Source organism: Mandrillus leucophaeus, unplaced genomic scaffold (genome assembly GCF_000951045.1).
Source record: "Mandrillus leucophaeus isolate KB7577 unplaced genomic scaffold, Mleu.le_1.0 Scaffold83, whole genome shotgun sequence".
In the NCBI taxonomy this organism is placed as follows: Eukaryota; Metazoa; Chordata; class Mammalia; order Primates; family Cercopithecidae; genus Mandrillus; species Mandrillus leucophaeus.
In genome coordinates, this window is record NW_012109030.1 from 3,210,225 (window position 1) to 3,227,070 (window position 16,846).

The 16,846-nt window shown below is 43.3% G+C and overlaps 1 protein-coding gene across 6 annotated transcripts in view; it reads left to right on the forward strand.

Annotated features, from left to right (window-relative positions):
• The window catches only part of FAM107B (family with sequence similarity 107, member B), a 292,618-nt gene that overhangs the window by 223,420 nt on the left and 52,352 nt on the right, over positions 1–16,846 (forward strand). Inside the window, exon 1 of one of the 6 annotated variants that reach the window (XM_011968129.1) lies at positions 7,883–8,024. The exons of 1 other annotated variant lie outside the window; for it this stretch is intronic. The gene's annotated coding sequence lies outside the window, so the exon portion shown is untranslated. Of the gene's footprint in view, positions 1–7,882; positions 8,025–8,063; positions 8,492–16,846 lie in introns of those variants that run through there. 4 more of the 6 variants (XM_011968126.1, XM_011968127.1, XM_011968130.1 and 1 more) reach the window with 4 other exon arrangements.

Genomic DNA, 16,846 nt, shown 5'->3' on the forward strand with positions numbered 1-16,846 from the left:
GGGGTTTCGCCATGTTAGCCAGGATGGTCTTGATCTCCTGACCTCGTGATCCGCCCATCTCGGCCTCCCAAAGTGCTGGGATTACAGACGTGAGCTGCCGCACCTGGCCTGGCTTTCTAATGCTATTTTATTTACCTAGTTGGATGTATGACTTTTTTTTTTTTTTTTTTTTTTTTAAGACGGAGTCTTGCTGTAATGCCCGTGCTGGAGTGCAGTGGCGTGATCTCAGCTCACTGCAACTTCTGCTTCCTGGGTTCAAGCGATTCTCCAGCCTCAGCCTCCCAAGTAGCTGGGAGTACAGGTGCCTACCATCATGCCTGGCTAATTTTTGTATTTTTAGTAGAGACAGGGTTTCACCATATTGGCCAGGCTGGTCTCGAACTCCTGACTTCAAGTGATGTGTCCACCTCAGCCTCCCAAATGCTGGGATTACAGGCGTGAGACATGTAAGACTTTTAGCACACTCCAAATCTTCTTTGGAAGGAACTAGTGAATGACAGAACAGTTTTATCCTCCTCTTATCTCCTAATATGGGGTATTGAGTAACCAACTTGGTTTTGAAATTCTGTTGCCCTTGTGTGCTTTTACTTGGGTAATGCAACAAACGGAAATTTCTGGATTTACTTAAGTAGAATTTCCATTTCTTTGTTTGATAAAGCCCAGGGTTGCAGTTTTAGGGAAGTTGCCAGCTGGGTAGAGAGGTAGGAACCGTTTTGAGATGACCTTCTCACTGGTTTCCTCTGTTGATTCTAACTGTGAGATTTTCGTTACTTTGCAATAGAGGTTTTAAATATGCACTGCTTTACAGCAACCAGGTAACTGGCTTCTGAAGATTGAAATACGGTTTCTTCAGCATTGCTGTTTCCAAGGGAGTTCAGTTTGTTTTCATTCACAGACTCAGTGCCTTCCTCTGTTCAAGGAATTCTACTCGTTGGTATGGGTGCTTCCAAATGATGCTTAGCTGGCTGACCCTTCTGTGGATAAGCTAACATTTTAAGAAATTAATTTTCACAATTGGTATGTCAAATTGGTAATTGTTTCAGAAGCAAATTAAGATAACATCTTAGAAAATCAATTTATGGACTTGAGCCAAGTGCTTCTTACAACGAATGGGTTTTTTCTAGGTGTTTGTCACCGGGGATTTTCCTGAGAGGCTTGTATATATTAATAGAAAAGGAGTGTAGCTTTTTTTTTTTTTTCTTCATTATAATTTTGGTAAAGTCTTACAGTGAAGTGTGAACAACGCTGTCGTTTTTAGTCTGCGTTTGAACGAAAACGTGCTGTACTTTTTGGAGACTCTGATTGAGTAATCGGTGCTTGGGGTAGTGATAAACCACAGGTGAACTAACTTGCAGCATTCTTTAGATTAAAATTTGTTTGTCATTGTTCCCAGCAATGATTTGCCAGGCATGATAAGCATACTCTTCTGCCCCATTCTTCCTTGTTCTAATCTCTTCTTAAATAGTTCTGTTTTTCTTTTGCCGAACAGGAATTCCCGAGTAAATAATTCTTTCTTGTGACTGAGGGTGCAGTTGATGAGGTCTTCTTGCCTTCTGAATGGCCGGTAGCTGCTTCCGGACTCCAGAAAATAGGTCGCAAATGAAGACTGCTATCACTCACTCTATAAACAGGACCAGAAAGTGAGCAATGTGGCCAGATCCCCTCTCTCGGCAAGTCTGATGGGTTTCTTTTTTTCCCCCAGTGAAGACTTGTCATATTTATAAGCCAATGGTGTTATTTCAGAATCTCCAAGGGAAATGTGCATTCGTGATAGGGAAGCACCTTGTTTATTCTAGACTTTTCTTCACTGTATTTCTAACGTTGAGGAAATTACTCAAAGAAGTTTGGCAGAGTGAAGACAGATGAGTGAGACTGGATTGAGTTTGTGGAATGTATTAATTCAGCTCATGTTTGTTCAGCTCCACGTGAAGGATCCAGCATCCAGGGCACAGATAAGTGCAGGATATTCGCCCTCAGGGAACGTCCCTATCATTAGGGAGGCTGGAACCTGCTTTCAATGAACAGAAATGTTAGCGTAGTTGCTCATTCTGCTTGAAAGCGGAGCCATTACCATTTCATTTAATGAACTTTTCCAAATGGAAAGAAAGCTTTGTACCTGCACGGACTGGCTGTGGATGTAAAGGTTGAGAGCCTGTGAAGCTCTTATTTAAACATGAAACTGGGTGTCAGCTTTAGGACTAAGTTCCGTTGGGAAGAACTGGGGGAAGGGAGCCATTTTTAGGTGGCATTAGCCATACCACCTTTAATAAAAAACTTCATGTGATTCAATGTATTTCCTGGCTGACTACAGTTACAGAAGTATTAACTGTCCAAAAATGTTTACTTTAAAGGGAAACGACTTCAGTATTGGCAAATGCGCAGAAAACTAGATTATAAGTAAATACTTTTGTTCACATTGGGGGTTAAAAACATTGGGCCTACTTCATCATGGTTATTAATGTGGACCTGTGTTGTTACGTTTTAAGCAGAGGTTTGCAGTTCTGAGTTTCAAGGCTTGGCACTTGGAAATGAGCTGAGATTAGCGTCAGAGAGCAAGGCCTCTCCTGCCATCTCGGGAGCTGAAATCCTAGGATCTCAACCTGAAAATCAGGGGCTAACACTCTGATATGGATCTGTATACCTTTGGAAATCCAGTTTTTAAAAAGAAACAGTTTTGAAAACTAGCACGTTTTTTTCTTTGTACTATGCGAGTTTACATATGTAGCTATAAAAGGCAAACGTAAGCTCGCTTTTGTGAAGATTCACGTGAAGCTGTTTTCTTTCTGTGAATGGAGGAGTTTGACAGAGAAACACCTTTGTAAGCACACATCGAGAATACGTTATTAGAACATGATTCTTTCTCCATTGGGCCCCATGAGGCCAAGCAGAAAAATCCAGCAATAAAATGCAAATGTGAGCATGCTTTCTTTAAGATGTATCATAAACTGTTTTCTGTCAGGGAATGGAAGGATTTGACAGAGAAACACCTTTGTAAGTTACACATTGAGAATATCCAATTAGAATATTTTCTCAGTTGGGCCCTGTGAGGCAAGGAGGCATATCCAACCATAAAAGGCATTTGCATATTTTCTGTAAGATTTCATCATAAAGCAGTGTTCTGTCAGTGAATGGAAGTGTTTAAATAGAGAAACTTCCAAAGCATACATTGACAACATGAAGAAACAATTATTGATCAAAAAAAGTCATGCATTATTATATTTGTTTTCTGGTCTGCTTGAAATCAGTGTTTCTGTTTTCTCATCGTGTTTAATAGAGGCACATTGCTGATCCCAAATACTCTGGGAAGATTTAATCTAGTAAAATACCCCTTCTCTATTCAGGGATCTGATCATTTCTGTTCTTACTAGGTTTTCATGGTATTCTCAACTTTTCTAACAAAATAGTTTTTGAGCATTGCGATCTTCTTTCATTTTGTAGTAAATATCCTTGTTCCTGTTTTATAGATAGAAAAAAAAAATAGAGTACAAAGATGTATTTGCACTGTTAGGATTCTAATGCCACAGAATACTACCGTAAATGTTTCTTTCCAATTGTGATAGTTTTGCCAATATCACATAGTACAGAAAGCCGTAATTTTGTGAGCGTTTTCCCATTGTTCACTGCTTTCTAACTCAGTGGCTTTTTGTGGTGGTTGTTGCTTTTGAGATGTCGTCTCGCACTGTCGCCCAGGCTGAAGTGCAATGGCATGATCTCTGCTCACTGCAACCTCTGCCTCCTGGGTTCAAATGATTCGCTTGCCTCAGCCTTCGAGTAGCTGGGTTTACAGGCACCCACAACCACACCCAGCTAATTTTTGTATTTTTAGTAGAGATGGGGTTTCACCATGTTTGCCAGGCTGGTCTCGAACTCTTGACCTCGTGATCCGCCCGCCTCAGCCTCCCAAAGTGCTGGGGTTACAGTTGTGAGCCACTGCACCTGGCCAACTTTAGTGGCATTTTAAAAAATTGTGGTGAAATATGCATAACAAGGTAAACAATTTTAACCACACTGTTGTGCAGCCATCTCCACCATCCATCTCCAGAACTTTTTCATCATCCCAAACCAAAACTCGGTACCCATAATACAATTCCTTCCCATTCCCTTCTCTTCCCGGCCCCTGGGAAGCAGCATTCTACTGTCTGTGGGTTTGACTCTTCCAGGGAGCTCATATAAATGGAATCATACAGTACTTGTCTTTTTGTGACTGGCTTATTTCACTTAGCGTGATGTCTTCAAGGTTTGTCCATGTGGTAGCATGTGTGACAATTTCCTTCTTTTTTAAGACTGAAAAAATGCCTGATATCTGTCTTGTATGGATAGACCACACTGCTTATTCATTTATCCCTTGCTGGATCTGACTCAGTGTTTTTATACTGAGGGTGACAGCCTGCATTTTAAAACATAAAGTAGATTAGGAAATGTATGCCCATATGAGGTATTCGTGTTGTTTTGTGAGCCCAGGCACACATGTGTCTGTCTGCATTGTGATGTAAAATGTTTTTTTCTGGTTGTCAGTGGCTGTCAGAAAAGTTTGGAAGCCGTACCCTAAAGATCCTTTAGATGTTAGGTTTCCCTAGGCCCCTGTGCCTACGTGAGCTCCTTTGTGACATGTATGGTGTTCCCTTGGTGTCCAGGCCATCACACAGTGCTTTTTCTTGGCTGTGTTTGTATTGCTCTCCATTGAAAAGCTTCTTGGCCGGGCTCAGTGGCTCACACCTGTAATCTCAGCACTCTCAGAGGTTGAGGCGGGCAGATCACTTGAGGTCAGGAGTTCGAGACCAGCCTGGTCAACGTGGTGAAATGCCTTCTCTGCTAAAAATACAAAAATTAGCTGGTGTGGTGGCACGAGCTTGTAATCCTAGTTACTCAGGAGGCTGAGGCAGGAGAATCGCTTGAACCTGGGAGGTGGAGGCTGCAGTGAACCAGGAGTGCACCACTACACTCCAGCCCGGGCGACAGAGCGAGACTCCATCTCAAAAAAAAAAAAAACTTCTTTAGCATGTGATCCCTAGTACAGGGAAGTACAAGCTACCTAAACTAGAAATTCTAAAAAATATGCCACCTGCTTTATTCAGTGCAGGAAGCTCAGCGCCTTTAGTGCTTATTATTGATTCATACAGATAACTTAGTTTTATGAGCTACTTTCCCAATGGTCAGCAAAGTCAGTGTTTTCATTAAAGGTCAGTATGAAAGACTGTTAATAAAGGAGGTCATATTTCTTTTTCCTGGTGTGTTCTTCAGTGGGGCGCACTGTAGCCTAGAGTAATATGATTTTTGAAATAAACAGGCCTGGATTCAATCATCCTGTTATTTGCTAGCTGTGGCCAATTATACACGAATTAGGAAGAGATTTCACCATCTCCATACAGAATTTATAGGGCCATATATGACTTGTGTCAGGGGTGGAGATGCTTTGGGGAAAAGTGTGATGTAATGTTATTAAAAATCAAGCAATTTTATTTCCTACCCTTCATATTAGCAGTATAATTTCGTACTTCTTTTTCTAGGAGTTGACTAAAATATACTAATAATCTGTGAGAGGTCTGTGTGCTAAGCCTTTTCTCATCTCTCCTCTCTCCTCTCTTGGCCAGTTGTGGTCCATTGGATAAAAACAGTACGTCTGGTCTGCTAGTCTGATTGGCTGCCGAGAGGTGGACAGTTGTGATCAGCCACAACAGCTCTGTTCTGAGACTTAGGTGACAGCGGAAACTCCTAGTTGGCAGGAACTCTGCAAGTGTAGGTGAGGGCCGTGTTTCCCAAATGTTGTTTGCCCAGGGCGCTTTTGTACCGGTCTGCACAATGTCCTGCAGAAGATCCTTCTTAGCAATGTGTAGGTTAAAACAACAAAACCAGGGTTCAGCTTTGAGATACTGGATAAATAATATCCACCGTGCATACATATTATGATGTCTCAGGGTACAGAATGTAAAGAGTAACAGTTCACTCTTACAGATTCAGTTGGGAATAACTGTGTCAAGATGCCTGAGGAAATATCACCTTGTTCTCTATTTATTAAATACTAATTCAGTATTTTTTCTGAGGGTGGCATGCATATTCCATAGTGTTTGTGTATTGAACCAAATCCTGTTCTTACTGAGCTGATATTTTGCATTTTTTTATAAGCAGGGGGAAGCTGAACCCCTAAGTATCTGACGTGGTCTTGTGGCATTTCATGTTGAGAGCGCCAAAATATTTCCTGTGTCATGGGAAGGATAGATAATGAGAGAAGGAGCAGAAAGAGCAGATGAACTCCTGGGCCCTAGTTTGTTTACTTCCTTCCTTCCTTCCTTCCTTCCTTCCTTCCTTCCTTCCTTCCTTAATGATCATTTGGAAGGAATCCAAGTGAATCAAGTGTGAGTCGAACAGCATTGTTTATAGACACTGTTGTAGTGTGTTCTGTGCTGCTGTAATGGAATACCACAGACTGGGTAATTTACAAAGAAAAGAAACTTATTTACTTATTTATTTATTTTGAGATGGAGTTGTCCAGGCTGGAGCACAGTGGTGTGATCTCGGCCTACTGCAACCTCTGCCTCTGGGGCCCACGTGATTCTCCTGCCTCTACCTCCCGAGTAGCCAGGACTACAGGCATGTTCCACCATGCCCTCCTAATTTTTTTTTTTTTTTGTATTTTTAGTAGAGATGGGGTTTCACCATGTTGGTTGTCTAGGCTGGTCTTGAATTCCTGACCTCAGGTGATCCTCCTGCCTTGGCCTCCCAAAGTTCTCGAATTATAGGCGTGAACCACTGCACCCAGCCAAAAATGTGTTTCTTATAGTTCTGGAGACTGGGAAGTCCAAGGTTGAGGGCCTGCATCTGGCGAGGACCTTCTTGCTGCGTCATCCCATGGTGGAAGGTGGAAGGGCAAGAGAGGAAGGGGGCCGAACTCTTCCATTTTATAAGCCACTTCCACGATAACAGCATTAATCCATTCATGGGGTGGAGCCCTCATGGCCTCATCACCGTTGCCTTGAAGATTACATTTCAGCATATGAACTTTGGGGGACAGAGTCAAACCATAGCAGTTTTCAGAGCTTTCCACCGAGCCTGTTTCTCTCCACAGTGCACTGACTGAGCAGGGCAGTGGCACTGGGAGGTAGCTGGTGTCTGCCATGCACTGGGCTTGGTGCAGGAGTTGAAATGTACTTATGGGCCAGATGTCACCAAATGGGCATCTGTATGTGCCTTTGCAATGGTAATTTCATACTTACTGCTTTGAAATATATTTGCTATTTCCTAATAATTTAGTAATAACAATCTAGAACTGGAAGGAAACTCCTTGTTTTTGAGGGGATGATCCTTCAGCCCAGAGGTCATACAGATATAGTTGGGCAGAATTGGGACTGTAACTCAAGTCCCTTCTACTTGTAATGTTTTTCCACTCTAATATATATACATATATATAAAGATATATGTATGAATACATATATCTATGTATATATACATATGTGTGTATATATGCATATATATACCCACTCTAATATATATAAATATATATAAAGATATATGTAAAAAAAAATATGTATTTTTTTTAAAGAGACGGGGTCTGTCTGTCATCCAGGTTGGAATGCAGTGGCTTTTCACAGATGTGATCGTAGTACACTACAGCCTCAAACTCCTGAGTGCAGGTGATCCTCTGGAATAGCTAGGACCACAGGTGCACACCACCGTACCTGTCTTCTGCTGTATTAAACACAGCCTTTCCTTACAGAAAATTCTCAGCATGTTTTATGAAGTGGGCTGTGATGCCATGAATCCCAGCCTCAGGAGGGCCATTCTGATTGGTCTCAGGCCTCCGTGCTGTAGGTGTTGTGTTGATGCTCTAAGAAGTGCGAGAACTTGGCCTCCTCCAGTTGGAGGTTGACTCACGCATGCTTCCTGCAGTCAGGTTGTGTGAGTGTCGGAATGGGGATGGTAGGGCTGGAGAGGTCTTGCGTGCGTATTTGCTTACAAGTAGAGGAGCCGATTTTTTACATACAAGTACATTTTACCAGTGCCACCAGCACGATCCCTTGGTCTGGAAGGTCAGTAACTGGTACCAGAGTTGGTATGGTTTGTTTTTCATTGTTTTTTCTGGCTGCTGTGCCGGATGAGGTCATTCAGTTGCACACAGTTCCTGCTTTCAGAAGTTGCTAGAGTGTTTCTCTTTGAACTTGAACTGTGGCTCTTTTGATATATCCAGAAAGAGAGCTCTTTAGGGGATGGTTAATTCTTGTTTTGGGTGCTCTTCTTCACCGCTCTAAGGAACTACGGCAGTCAGAAGGTGCATTCTTACTGCAATCTTTTTATTTGCTACCTGGGACTTGAGGAGCCTGCTGGTATCTACCGAGGTGAGGTTAGGTCAGTCTCTGTAATCATTTGTCACTTAGGCCTTGATGGGTGACAGGGATGGGGATGACTTCCTGGGCTAACTCTTCTCTTGCTAAAGGATGATTTTTCACCACCTTAAATGCTCGTGATTTAAACATAAACAAGAAAATAGATATCTGAGGTGAGAATAAGCACTGGGACCTTTCTGGGGCTGTTGAATAATGTAGTCCTTCTCTAGAAAATGTTGTGTGAACTTAGACTTGTTAACAGAACAGCCAACCTGTAGGAGACTAAATAAAAATTATATGTTGTTGTAGTGAGCGGTGTTGAATAGTGTGTCTTTGCCAGGAAGAGAGCTTTGGAATAGGCTGTGTCTTATGCAGTTGTGAACTACTTTTTTTTTCCTAAAATTTCTTCAGATGCCAACCGTGTCTGTCAAACTCTGGATGAGTCGCCCTTTACTTAGCTTTTTAAGAAATCTTTTTGGATTCACTAATTTTTATCTGCAGGATTTTATCCATGGTCTATTAAGTGTCTAGGATCCTCATAATTATGCATTTTCTCTGAAGATATCTATTTCCAGTAAAGTTTGACTATCTAGTGAAGATTATAGGCCTGATCAATATATTTTGAAGTACTGGTTATGGTCTGAATGTGTGTGTCACCCCCAAAATGCATATGTTGAAATTTGAACCCCTTATGGTTTTAGGAGGAGGGGCCTTGGGGAGCTGATTAGGTCATGAGGGCAGAGCCCCTGAGAATGGGATTAGTGCTTCCAGGAGAAGAGACAGGAGAGCTTTTTTCTCACTCTCTCTGCTGTCTACCATATGAGGACACAGCCAGAAGGTGGCTGTGTGCCAGTCAGGAAGGGAGCCCTCACCAGACACCTGATCTGCCGGCACCTTGATCCTGGATTTCCCAGCCTCTAGAATTGTGAGAAATAGACAAGTGTTGTTTAAGGCCCCCAGCCTATGGCAGCTTGTTGTAGCAGCCTGAGCTGAGACGTATTTGATTTTAGCAAAATAACTCTTGATTTGAAAGCATTCTGCTCATTGCCTTCACCTCCTCCCTTGAACACGTGATCACAACAAAACACTAATATGTGCTGAGTTTAATTTGCTTCTTTTTTTTTTTGAGATGGAGTCTCACTCTGTCATCCAGGCTGGAGTGCGATCATCCAGGCTGGAGTGTCATCCAGGCTGGAGTGCAGTGGCACAATCTTAGGCCACTGCAGCCTCTGCCTCTGGGATTCAAGTGATTCTCCTGCCTCAACCTCCCAAGTAGCTGGGATTATAGGAACCCACCACCACACCTAGCTAATTTTTGTATTTTTAGTAGAGATGAGGTTTTACCATGTTAGCCAGGCTAGTCTTGAACTCCTGACCTCAAGCGATCCACCCACCTCGGCCTCCCAAAGTGCTGGGGTTATAGGCATCAGCCATGGCACCCAGCCTTTAATTTGCTTCTTATTCCTTGGTTAGGATTAGGGAGAGAATGTCTTGGGTGACCACAGTGGAAATAGCATTTCCAGTCCCTGTCGGTACCTGTCTAAGGAGATTTAAACGCTCGCCTTCCTCTTGGGCAGTCATTCTCGCAGTGGCTATGGCTTGTCTTGCTACATACACTGTGTAACCACCCTGCCCTGCTGGGCCTTGGTGTACACAGACTGGGTAAAAATATTGGGTAAAAATTTAATGTTGACCTAGACAAACAGGTCACACACACACACACCCACACACACACACACACACACACCCCACATTTTTTTGGTAGGTGCATTTTCAGTGTCGTTTCATTTCAGAAAAAATATGGGCTACACTTATATTAACATAGGGCACTTATTTACCTTGTTTGCATTCATTCACATTTATTTACATATAATTTTTTTTCTGTAGCAATGATAAATGCTATCCAAAGTAATATCGGCTTAACATTTGGTTGCTTTAATTTATAAAAGCATTCCCTTTCTATGGCTCGTGACAGTGATTTATAAATATGTATTTATTGGTAGCTCTGTTTTAGAAAAGGGCCTGAGTTGCTGGGTGTTTCTGCCCTAGTTTCTGGTTTCCGGGAACCTCTGGGCTCGCCCAGCCTGCCTGGTTGGTTGTTGGCTGAGGCTGGGCAAGGTTCTCGAAACTGTTGACACCTGTGAGGCTCTCTGCCCGTCTCAGTAGGCGCGGGAGTCCCATATCCTGTTTGGGGAAGCACTGCCTTGTATTGAGGAGGAAGAAGGGAAGAAAGAACTTGATTATGTCAGAGAAGAGACACAGGAACCTTGGTTTCCCTCAAGGTCTCAGGTCTGGAGTACCTGTCACTTCTGCTGACCTGTGAGCTGACTGTGTGGGGGCTCCACACCTCCAGTCCTGGCCTATTTCCATCTTCCCCAAAACTTAAGAGGAAGGGTACACTGAACAGAAGTACCTGTGTTTCTTGAGTCCAGGGATTTTTTTTCTGCTATATTTTTTTCTAAATGATGCTAAAGTTTTTGCTGGAACAATATAGATCACCAGATGTTATGATCTTAACGTAACACATGTGTGCACGCATGCATGCACACATACACACACACGTGCACAATGCAAACTGCAGCTCACCACAACACAACATGTACCTTCTGCTTCCTTCCATGGGGATAGGATAACTCGAATCTTCCTTCTGATTTTATTGTCAAGAAATATTTTCTACACTCTCAATTTCTATATCGGGTATTGGCAGTTATATCTGCAAACCCATGAGGGTTTTCTGGATTCAGATAACAAACACGCACCATTTGTGGAATATGAGGAATTTAACGAGACTCGAGGGTGGGCAAAGATTTGAAGAAACATCAGAACGAGGATGATGATCTGTGAAACAAACCTCTGAGAATTGAGTTCCAAGAGCAATGGACTTTTCGATGAGAACCAAAAAATTCATTCTGTAGCTCAGAAAATTCCTAACTTCATTTCTTCAGGATAAACATGTCATTATACCAAATAGCAATCTCAGTGTGTTAAAATCCACCTATGCGCTGTGTCCCACAGACATCGTCAGATGCCAGCTGCCCTGGAGTTGCCATTTATTATGCTGCTGATGATTCTGGGATTTAGGATCCCACCCTCATGCCCTGCCCCTCCTGCTCCTTCCAGGCTCCTGGGACTGCTCTTTGCTTCCCCCTTCGACCCCACCCCACCTCCCTTCCTTCCAGCCTCTTCCACCAGGTGCTGCGCTCCTGCCTTGGGATCAGCCAGCTCCCGTGCTGCCTCCTTCCCCAGTATCTTCACCTCCTGGTCTCACCCTGAGATCAGCCAGCCTCCTCCTACCCGAGTATCTTCACCTCCTGGTCTAACCCTGGGATCATCAGGCCTCCTTCTATCCGAGTATCTTCACCTCCTGGTCTAACCCTGAGATCAGCTATCCGAGTATCTTCACCTCCTGGTCTAACCCTGAGATCAGCTAGCCTCCTCCTACCCAAGTATCTTCACCTCCTGATCTAACCCTCAGATCAGCCAGCCTTCTCCCCCAGTATCTTCACCTCCTGGTCTAACCCTGGGATCATCAGCCAGCCTCCTCCTCCCCCAGTGTCTTCACCTCCTGGTCTAACTGAGAGCTGCTCTCCAAGTTCACTGCTGCCTCGGCTCCCTTGGGAATGGGAGTGCACCTTCTCCCACCCGGTGTGTGCCAGGGGATCTGGAGGCAGGGCTCAGATGGCCCTTATGGCCACTTTTGGGTCATGACCCTTCCCCTTGCTGCTTCTTTGAGCCTTGTCTCAGTCGTATTCTCTTCTCTACCCTCAGTTCTAGCATTTCCTGGTCATAGCTCCTCTTTCATTCATTGAAAGTTTTGGCCCCTGGCTCGCAGTCAGGTCAGTATTTGTTAAAGCTCACCGGGGACACCATGGTAGCTGGAGCTGAGTGACCAGAAGCTTGGTTTGCCTGAGACTGGAGTGGCGGCTGGAGCTTTATGGGATGGGGATGTTCAGTCTGAGGACTAAGGAGTTTACAGGACACAGGACTTTCAGTGCTCAAACTAGGAGGAGGAGGTTTCCCTAAAAAAGGCACTGTTAATACCAGAAAGCGCTTCTGAGCTGAAATCCAGAGATCCCACTCACCAGAAGCTTTATCCTTCAGCTCAGCTGACAGATTACCATAAGAACATCAGATTTTTCCCATTCCAGGTCCCTTTCCAACCCCTCTGCTCCTGCTGGACTTTGCCTCTGCTTTTGAATTCCAGCGTTTCAGCGACGCGCTTGTCAACACGCTGGAATCCCTTCCTTCACTGTCCTAGAGGATTGGGCGGCCCACCCATGCCTGTCCCTGGACTTCTGAGTTCCGCCAGAGAAAGTTACACAGTTGCCTCTCTGTGATCCTGATATCTGCCTCACCAGGGCCTCAGCACTGCCTGGAAATCAGATTTTCCTCCTCAACCCTCTTCCTCTCCATAATGACTTTTCCAACCTCCTCCACACTTCTTAAATCTCTAGGTTCATACTCAGCCCATCCCTCCTCCTCTCATTTCACTCTCGGCAGATGATCTTTCCACAGTTCACGGGACAGTAGTGTGAAGGCCATTCTCTGACCTTCCCACTGCCCCTTTGCAAATCCGCCTGCTCCTGGACCTGTACTTTTCTCATTTTTCTGTTTATAGTGAAAGAGGAATCCTCTTCTCTAGAAATCCATTTCTGCACCACCATTCTCTCCAACCTCCGGTTTAAACCTCTCTCCTGGTATTTCCTTCTCATAAGCATTTACAAGTGCTCAGGTCTCTCCTATCTTAAGACAAAAACAGAACCCAAGCCCTTGATGGAACTCTTCTCTTTCTGCGACCACTTTCTCTCCCCTTCTCTTGATTAAATGTTTTGAGAGCATGTTCTACTTTCTCCCTTGTACTATTACCTACTGCTACACAGCAAATGATTGCACACTCAGTATCATAAACAACCTGTGTTGGTTCCCTCACCAGTTCCGTGGGTCAGGAGCCCGGGCACAGCCTAGCTGGTTTCTGTGCTTCAGGCTCTCACCAGGCTCCTGTCCATGTGGGCACCAGGGCTGTGGTCTCATCAGAGGCTCACCTGAGGAAGAGTGTTTCCAGGCTCCCCAGGTCATGGGCAGAATTCATTTCCCTGCAGTTGTGGGACATGGGCCACCTGCAGTTCCATGCCACATGGGTCCTTCCTTACAGCTGGCAAGGGTGGAAGATTGCAGCATGATGGCATCACAGGAGTGACATCTCATCACCTTTGCCATCTTCTGTTGTTAGAAGCAGGTGAGAAGTGAACAGTAGGAGGAGAGGAATGTGGGATCACCTTAAAGTCACTCTGCTACCTACTTATTTTTTCATTCCCTTTTCACTCCTCAATCCACTAGATTCTGTTTTTTATCTCTGCTACTTTAGTGAAACTGATACCAGAGGGTCAGGATTGGCTGCAAAATGTTCTGGGTCCAGTGCAAAGTGAAAGTACAGGGTTCTTTGTTCAAAAATTAAGAATTTCAAGATGGTAGCAGCAAAGCACTAAATGAAGCATGGGGCCCCTCGGCATAGGGGCTGTGAAGGTCCCATGCCCACGAGGCCAGCGCTGGAGAGAGGCCTTGTGTCCGCCCTGCTGCGAGTTCCACAGGGCCCTTCGGTTGTGTTCCTGCTTGGCCTCTCAGCAGCCTTTGCTAGCTGGGATTTACCACTGTGGAGCGCATCCTCCTCTGTGAAACACCTCCCTGTCCTCTGAGTGCCTGAGACACCCTCCCCTGGGTTTCCTTCTCCCTCTCGATTATCCCCTTCAGCCTCCTTTGCAGCCTCCTCTTCCTCTCCCCACCCCTTTATATTTGGGTATTTTGAGGACACTTTTGCCACCCTGCTGAGGAATATCAGCAGTTTCAGCCGCTTCGTTTGTTGTAGGATTTTGGCTCTCACATCTACATATCCAGCCCTTACCTAACTTGCGAGCTCAAGCACCTGCGTCAGGGCATCCTTCGTAGGCTTGCATGCTTTGCAGGTATCTAAAATGCAGTGAGTCTCTAACAGATCACCTTGTTTTCTCTGATCCGTTGACCTGGTTCTTCCTCAGTGTCCTCTATTTCAGCACTTGGCCTCACCCATTACCTGGGGAGTCTGGGTTTGTATCTGTGCCCTAACCCCAGGCTTGAGCCCCATCTTTCTTCTTCTTCTGGCCCATCTTGTGCTCCAAGCCCACGTGCCTATGTCTGTCGAGGGTTCTCCCTTGGACTGCATTTCATCACATGCTCTCCCTGGACTTCCATGGTCTGTTCTCATGGTGACCTCGGCTTCCTCTGTTAAAACCCAGCACACTTCATTGCTACTCCTTTGTCAAATGCCTGCTTCCCCCAGTAGAAAATAAGCTATGATAAGTAAGTCCATGAGGCAGAGAGTTTTACTGCTTTATCCTCAGTGTCCAGACATGTGCCCGTCACATGCTATACACTCAATAAATACGTGTTTTAATGAAAGAGTTTGTTTTAATTTTCAGCCCAATTTTTAAAAGAATTAAATTGATTTTTTAGAGAGAGGGTCTTGCTGTGTTGCCCAGGCTGGTCTTGAACTCCTGGGCTCAAGTGATCCTCCCGCCTCAGACTTCCAAGTAGCTGGGATTACAGGCGTGAGCCACCATGCCCAGCCCAGCCCAGCCCAGCCCAGGTTTTCAAGTATGACCATTTTGTTGTTTCAGGACGAAAGTGTAGAAAATACTATATATGGAAGAGTAGGACAATGGTATAGTAGGATTCCTGTTCTTGAGATATTAGAAATATCTGTATAGTTATCATAGTTTTGGGCCTTTCAGTTGGATTGTTACTGATTAGAAAGTAAACTGTAACAGGAAATAAATGGGTGTTTTCTTATTTCTCTTGAGAGCTGGGCACTAACAGGTGGAAGGAAACTGGTGCCATTTGCCCTGCAGAATTCACAGAATTAACTTGTGAAATTCGGGTGGGAGGAAGTAAAAATAGGTGATGATTAACCATGGAGATAAGTGTATTTCAGATACCGCCATCTGAATCAGTTTGCCCTTACCGCAGCAAAAATAGTTTGATAATATTTTATCTTATTATTTTTTTTAAACAAATAAGTGGTGAGGTAGTCGGGTGAGAGATCTGCATCTCCGATTCTTGGGGGCGCTGTTTCCTCACAAGCCTGCAGTATCTGCTTGGAAAAGTATTTTCATATAGAATGGTGAAATGGATCAAGTATTTGGGGGCCTCATTATTCAGAGACTAAATGTGGCCGGAAGAGGAAGAAGTCTACCCAAGAAAGCTGCCGCTGATCTGCTCAACGTCTCGGAGCAGTCTCTTTTTAAGCAGAAGTCAGTAACAAGCAAACACAATGTCAGTGGACTTATTTATCTGCTAAACACTTTATTCTGTTACCTACTGGGTCTCAGTCTTTTTGACCTCAGGACCCCTTTACACTGTTTTAAAAAGTATTCGAGAATCTTAAAGAACTTTTTTTTTGTTCTATCTATTGATATTTTACTATGTTAAAAATTAAAACTGAGAAATTTTAAAAGTTCACCTAAAAATAACAACCATAATAATAAACCTGTTACATACTAATAAAAAGGCCATTTATAATGAAGAATAACCTTCCTAAAACAAAAAAAGTATGAGATGAATGTTTGACAGTGTTTTATTTATTTATATCTCTTTAGTGATTTTTAAAAGTGAAAACCAAAAAAAAATTTAGTGAGAAGAGTGACATTATTTTCCATTTTTGTGAATCTGTTTCATAACCAGCTTTGATAGAAAATAGCTGGGTTCTCATATCTGCTTCTGTAATCCATCTGTCGGGATAGGTTGTTTTGGGGGTTGTATATGCAGAAAATCTGGTTTCACGCGGTTACATCATTGGGAAAGGTCAGAGAATTGAAATAACCTTTTCAAATAATTACGGACATTCTTCCTTGATATCACACCAAAACCTGACAAGTGGTAGTGTCTGAAAGGTTAGTTACAGTATTCTGAAGCCATAGCAATGGTCTTTCCTATTCTGTTACATTAAAATTAATTTGTCTATCTTGCATTTTGAATAGGACAATAGAGGAATAGTTAAGTCAGCTATAATACATTCATGTAATGGCAGATTTTGCAACCATATATTGAAAAAGTTATTACGGGTGACACGCTTACAAATGTAATAAACTATTTAATATCCCAATTTTGCTAAAAAATGAAAAGGTGTGTATTTGTATTAATTGAATGGAAATGTATCAAAATATAAATATTTTAAATGATGCATTCATGGGGGAAATTTTCTTTATACTTTTCTGTATTTTCCAAATTTTGTGTGATCAACACATTGCTTTTAAAATCAGAAGAAAAAGATAAGTATTTTTTTGTTATGAGAGAAATGTCTGTTTAAACTGTTTCCCTCATCTATAGGTTGCTTTCTAGGTGTAAAACCCCAGCATTTTCAGTTTGAGTGGTAACAAAGATCTGTTTTCCCCCTCAAGTTTTTATTTATTTAACAGACTATTGTAACCTTTCTGTGGCTGTTTTAAGCTTCCCAGTTTTTCTGCTTTATTTCAGTAGCAATTCATCGATTGAATAGA